Here is a 7,031-nt window from a genome sequence, read left to right as displayed (position 1 = left end):
AGGTGCTGGACCATGAATTTCCAGAGGGATTCAAGCCCATAAACATAGAGGCATACGATGGAACAACAGACCCTGGGGTCTGGATTGAGGACTATATCCTTCATATCGATATGGCTCGAGGAGATGATCTCCACGCCATCAAGTACTTACCCCTCAAGCTCAAAGGGCTAGCTCGTCACTGGCTCAAAGGCCTCCCCGAAAGCTCCATTGGAAGTTGGGAAGAGCTCGAAGACGCCTTTCGGGCAAATTTTCAAGGGACTTATGTCCGACCTCCGGACGCGGACGATTTGAGTCATATAACTCAACAGCTCGAAGAGTCAGCCCGAAAGCTTTGGAACAGGTTTCTTACAAAAAAGAACCAGATTGTCGACTGTCTGGGCGCCGAAGCCTTGGCAGCTTTCAAGCATAGCGTCCGTGACGAATGGCTCGCCAGACACCTCGGCCAAAATAAGCCGAGAACGATGGCCGCATTAACAAACCTCATGACCCGCTTTTGCGCGGGTGAGGACAGCTGGCTAGCCAGATGCAGCACCAGCGACCCCAGTACATCTGAAGTTAGAGATGGAAATGGGAAATCACGGTGCAACAGCAATAACAAACGCCGGAATAAAGAAGACAACACGAAGGGAACGATAGTAAATGCCGGATTCAAAAGCTCTCGACCAGGTCAAAAGCCGCCCCCTAAAGGCACCAGGGATGAACTGTCCAGCCTCAACAAAATTCTGGACCAAGTATGTCAGATCCATAGTACCCCTGGTAAACCTGCTAATCATACCCACAGAGAATGTTGGGTCTTCAAGCAGTCCGGCAAGCTCAACGCCATACACAAGGGGGAGGATACACCAAGTGAAGACGAGGACGAGCCTCCCAAGCAAGACATGGGGGAACAAAAGAAATTTCCACCAGAAGTCAAAACAGTAAACGTGTTACACGTGATCAAGGGAAAAAACAACACGGCACTCCCAGGAAAATATACCCAAGTGCCTGTCACCGCAAAGTCCTGCCACTGGTCATCTCAACCGATCAGTTTCGACCATCGCGATTACTCAGCAAGTATCCGACACGCAGGATGGGCTGCCCTGGTATTAGACCCAGTAATTGGCGGATATCACTTCACATGAGTCTTGATGGACGGCGGCAGTAGCCTAAACCTAATATATCAGGATACAATCCGCGGGATGGGGTTAGACCCAACACAAATTCGACATAGCAATACTACCTTTAAAGGAGTAACGCCAGGCCCAGGGGCTTGTTGTATGGGCTCCCTCCTACTATAGGTTATATTCGGCTCCCCCGATAACTTCCGTCACGAGCATTTAACCTTCCACATTGGTCCGTTTCAAAGTGGCTATCAAGCACTGCTCGGACGCGAAGCTTTCGCTCGCTTTAATGCAATACCACACTATGCCTCCCTCACACTCAAGATGCCCGGTCCACGTGGGATCATTTCAGTGCGCGGAAATATCAAGCGATCTCTGCGCACCGAAGAGAGACACAAGGGCACACTAAAGGCGCCCGGACCAGCGAAAGCATCCAATAGGTCGTCAAGACCTCAGACACAACTAATCGAGTCCGGCGCCGCTACTTATACCGAATAAATGGTCACACCCCTATTTGTCAATACAAGGGGCTCAACGTGCGCAGACAAGTGGCAATTTCTCCTCATCTTGAATTATACATGGTTTCCTTAAAAAACTATCTTTTTGCACGACAACTTTTTCACCTAAATTCCTCTCTTTTACAGACGATCATCGTGCTACACCCGTCCAGGATACGGCACAATGGAGACACAGGCACAGACGTGCAGCAGGGACCCGCTCCAAGGATTCTTTTTAGATTAAGACCATGCGTAAACCTTTTTTACTGTCTCTTGTTGATACATATCCACCGTTGAGAAGGATGCTAACGTCTTGGCATGTGGCCATGCCAGAACAATGCACGTACCTGGACACAAGGGGCTTCTTACAAAGGCCATTATTTAGGCCCGGTTTATACCACTAAGACCGAATACCTTAGGGAGTGTTCAGCGTCGCGAGTTTGGCCTTATATGCATCAGCTCCGAATCATTGTCTTTGGTCAAATGTTGGGTTTGCCTGGCTCCTATGTTTTGGTGCCTTATGTTCCGCTTTACCGTCTAAGGTAGCACCATGAGAACTACTGCCATTGTGCCCTGGTTCATCCGGACGAGCACCTTAGTAGAGAAAGCCAAAAACTGACTGTCATGATATAGCGTGAGACTGGTCAACCACTCGATGACATGTTGGAATGTTAGAATTCCTCCGCCTTAATGAAGGGCCGTTTTCCGCCCAGGCATGTACGCACCCCGGTATCGGGAAAGTGCGGAGCCACCAGGGGCTATTTAGTAGCCCCACTGTCAAACTCCTATGGCTAAGTGAAAGTGCTAAAGCATTGTAGTCCGGTTGCCTCGCTCGCTCCGCTATCACCTCCTTAATAGGACCAAGACATTGGGTTAAGTGTGAACGCGTGTTTTTTCGAGCACCTCCGCATTATATGCATGAGGGTTGAAGCCGACGGCTGCAATCTTTCAGGTTATACACATGTATACATAAACGGCCGCCCAGGAGGCATCATATTACTTTCAGGCAAAAGTATAAAAATAGCCTTATAAAAATTTATAAAAGCATTTCACTTACAATGAGATTACATATCACTCAAACATAATATTTTTTGAGCACTGGGTCTCTATCAAACGAGCACCCTCAAGAACTTCTTCAAAGTAGTGCTCCGCAGCCCTTCGACCTATGGCCGAATCCTACGCTGCAACAATGGTAGCATCCATCTCCGCCCAGTATGCTTTAACACGGGCAAAGGCCATCCGTGCGCCCTCTATGCATGCCGACCTCTTCATCGCATTAATGCGTGGCACCACGTCAAGGAACTGCTGCACCAAGCTGAAATAGCTGTTCGGTTTTGACCTTTCCGGCCATAGCTGATCCACAACAGACCTCATGGAGAGTCCGGACAACCTATTTAGTTCGGCCCATTCGGCTAATTGATCAGTCAATGAAAGCGGATGCTCGGGAGAATGGAATTGTCTCCAAAACAGCTAGTCTACTTCACGGTCCGTCTGACCCTGGAAATACTTGGCCGCATCGGCAGCGCTCGCCGCCAAATCCATATATACATCCTTCGAACTCCACAGCCGATCCAGAGGGGCATACCGTGGATCTCCGAACTTCCTCTGCAACATAAAAGATTTCCCAGCTACAATATCCCCGGCTTCCCGCAGCTCCTCCTTCTTTGCCCTCATAGAAGAGCAGAGGTCCTTTCTCGTCGCAGCAGCCTTCTCAAGGTCCGCTGACTTCGCTTGGTTTTCCTTTTCAAGAACCCAGCAACGGTCGGCGGCGGCTTTTAATTCTATGGCCATCTTGGCCATCTTGTCTCGGCTCTCGCCATGCGCGGCCTTCTCGGCTTGCAACTCTTCGGCCGCCTTCAAAGCAGCCGCATTACCCAACCTCGCTTGTTCCTTGGCTCGGGCAAGTTATGCCCGCAAGGCTTCAACAGTGGCAGTTCCATCTGCAGTCACAACATATTAAAGATACTGGCATCATGCTGCTCTTCCTATGTGGCGTTTACCAGATCATGACACTTACCCTGTGCCTCGTCAAGCCTTTTGTTAACAAGCTCGATGTCGGCATCTGCTGCATCCAACTGCCGTTCTAAATGGGCAAACTCACTAGTCCGGCTAGCCACTGGAGCTTCCATCACCTGCACATAGAGGCAGTATGGTTATTACCTGGGAATATGATCCTCTGTTCGTCGTCATTTCCAACGACAACCAGAGTCTCAGGGGCTACTATCTACACAGGGCACACCTAGCATGTGCAGGAGTATCATACATTCTTTTACGTACCTCAAAGCCTGTCAGTAGACTCATAAAAGCTTCATGCAATCCGCTCTCGGCGGACGATATTTTCTCCATCACCGTATTCATCAGCACACGGTGTTCATCTGAGATGGCCGCTCTCCCCACCAACTCCCTCAGAACATCCGATCGCACATTAGACGGTGCCGGACTCTTTTGTCTGCTCTCTTCGGGAGCCGGACACTGGGAGCTTCGGGGGTCAATGGGATTATCTCCTGGCCTCACTGGACTCGGAGAGGCCCTCCGCGACGACACTTCAGGGTCGCCCGCTTCTGGAGCGGAGGAGTCCGGAGGAGGTGTTTCACTCTCCATCATCTCTGGAAGAAGATCCCTCAAAGACGAGCTCATTTGAGAGGGGCTAAGGCCCGAACTGCAAAGATATATGCGGTGGTTATTTTCTCAGAAGAAAAAGATGGCATATCTGTACTATTAAAGTATTTCGGGTCACTTACGACTTGCGGGAGAATTGATCCCCCCGTGGACTTTGTGCGGCAACAGCCCCCCCCCCCCCAAGGTAGGACCCTCTGTGGGAGACTTCTTCTCCCGTTTGGAAGCTTCGGCTTCCGAATCCCCGGGTGCAGTCCTTTTCCTCTTCTGGTCGTCTTCCTTCATGGAGATTCTCGCTCCCTCAGTTAGAATGGGCAGCGTTGGGGGCCCGCGTCCGCCCGTATTATCCTCCACAGTATCTTCCTTCAAGGGCTCCGGGCAAGGTGCGGTCTGGAGCATTTTTTCCAATACCGGATTTTCCAAACCCTCAGGGAGGGGGGCCGAACACCGAATCAACTTCGCCTTTGTTAGCCAGTCCTGGTCAAAAAGCAAACTCTCAGAAATAACTTCGTAACAAAGGAGAGATAGTATGTTCGGCCGGAAGATGCCTTACCTGTTCGGCGGCGCGGTTACTACTCAGGCCCACGTCCTCGGTGATTTCCGGACACTCCACCTGAGGTCCAAAGAATGACTTGTACATCTCCTCGTGCGTCAGGCCAAGAAAATTTTGAATGACACACGGTCCCTCGGGATTGAACTCCCATAGGCGAAGAGGCCGGCGTTTGCAAGGCTGGACTTGACGAACCAGCATAACTTGTATTACCGCAACCAAACTGAAATCTCCATTGAAGAGATCTCGAATGCGGCTTTGCAGTATAGGCACGTCCTTGGCTGGACCCCAGCTCATACCTCTGCTGATCCATGACATCAGTTGTGGTGGAGGGCCCAAGCGGAAAACAGGGGCGGCCGCCCACTTGGCACTTCTAGTAGCCGTGATGTAGAACAACTCCTGCTGCCATAATTCAGACACCTCTGGGATGGAACCTTTGGGCCACGGAGCTCCCATCATCTTGCGTATTGAGGCACCTCCACACGCTGCATGTTGCCCCTCGATCATCTTCGGCTTTACTTCAAAGGTCTTGAGCCATAGGCCAAAGTGAGGGGTAACCCGGAGGAAGGCCTCACACACGACAATAAATGTCGTGATATGAAGAAAGGAGTCCGGAGCTAGATCATGGAAGTCTAGCCCATAATAAAACATCAAACCCCTAACGAAAGGATCCAGAGCAAGGCCTAGACCTCGGAGGAAGTGGGAGGCGAACACGACGTTCTTGTTGGGTTCGAGGGTGGGAACGGCCTGCCCTCGAGGAGGCAGCTGATGCAAAATCTCGGCGGTCAGATATCTGGCCTCCCTCAACTTTTTGATGTCTTCTTACGTGACGGAGGAAGGCACCCATCGGCCTTGAAGGCTAGATCCGGACATGACTGAAGGTTCATGGCACCTGACCTGAACTTTGGGCGTTTGAGCTTGAGGTGGGGGAAGGATTCGATTGAGCACGGGAGGGAAAAATAAAGGCCTTGTCCCTTTATAAAGAGGGTGAATATCAAGCGTCCTCTTCGTGTCCATTTGGACTTGCCTATAATCTAGGAGTCCTAGAAGCGGTTGGGTTACCCATGCTCGTACTAATGAGAATCCCAGAATAAGGGGACACGATCTCTACTTTAACAAGACGTGCCAAGGAAACCGCCTCGCATGACGCGCTGAGGTGGGATAATGAAACGACTCGAATAAAGGCTTGGCCGTGGTGTGTCACACTACGGAATACGTCAGCAGATTAGATTTGTGTAAATATTATTCTCTCTATGGCAATATGTGGAAACTTATTTTGCAGAGCCGGACATTATCTTTGTGTTCAAAATCTTCTATGAAGTACTTGGAGGAGGAACCCGCCTTGCAATGCCGAAGACAATCTGCACGTCGGACTCGTCGTCATTGAAGCCTGGTTCAGGGGCTACTGAGGGAGTCCTGGATTAGGGGGTGTCCGGATGGCCGGACTATACCTTCAGCCGGACTCCTGGACTATGAAGATACGAGATTGAAGACTTCGTCCCGTGTCCGGAAGGGACTTTCCTTGCGTGGAAGGCAAGGTTAGGCGATACGGATATGTAGATCTCCTACCATTGTAACCGACTTTGTGTAACCCTAACCCTCTCCGGTGTCTATATAAATCGGAGGGTTTTAGTCCGTAGGACAACATACAAAACAACAATCATACCATAGGCTAGCTTCTAGGGTTTAGCCTCTCCGATCTCGTGGTAGATCTACTCTTGTACTACCCATATCATCAATATTAATCAAGCAGGACATAGGGTTTTACCTCCATCGAGAGGGCCCGAACCTGGGTAAAACTTCGTGTCCCTTGCCTCCTGTTACCATCCGGCCTAGACGCACAGTTCGGGACCCCCTACCCGAGATCCGCCGGTTTTGACACCGACAGCGCCTCCTCCCCTTGTCCAATTCGGATTGGGAAAGGGGAGGGTGCGCACCAACTCCCGTGGCCTACCTCCTCTCCTCCACTATGGCCCATTAGGCCCATTAAATTTCCCGCGGGGTTTCAGTAGCCTCCCGGTACTCCGAAAAATCTCCGAACCTTATCGAAACCATTCCGGTGTCCGTATATAACCTTCCAGTATATCAATCTTTACCTCTCGACCATTTCGAGACTCCTCGTCATGTCAGTGGTCTTATCCGGGACTCTGAACAAACTTCAATTACCAAAACACATAACTCATAGTACAAATCGTCATCGAACATTAAGTGTGCGGACCCTACGGGTTTAAGAACTATGTAGACATGACCGAGACACATCTCCGGTCA

The sequence above is a fragment of the Triticum dicoccoides genome, chromosome 6A (genome assembly GCF_002162155.2).
Source record: "Triticum dicoccoides isolate Atlit2015 ecotype Zavitan chromosome 6A, WEW_v2.0, whole genome shotgun sequence".
Taxonomy (NCBI): Eukaryota; Viridiplantae; Streptophyta; class Magnoliopsida; order Poales; family Poaceae; genus Triticum; species Triticum dicoccoides.
Note: the sequence above shows the minus strand (reverse complement) of the source record.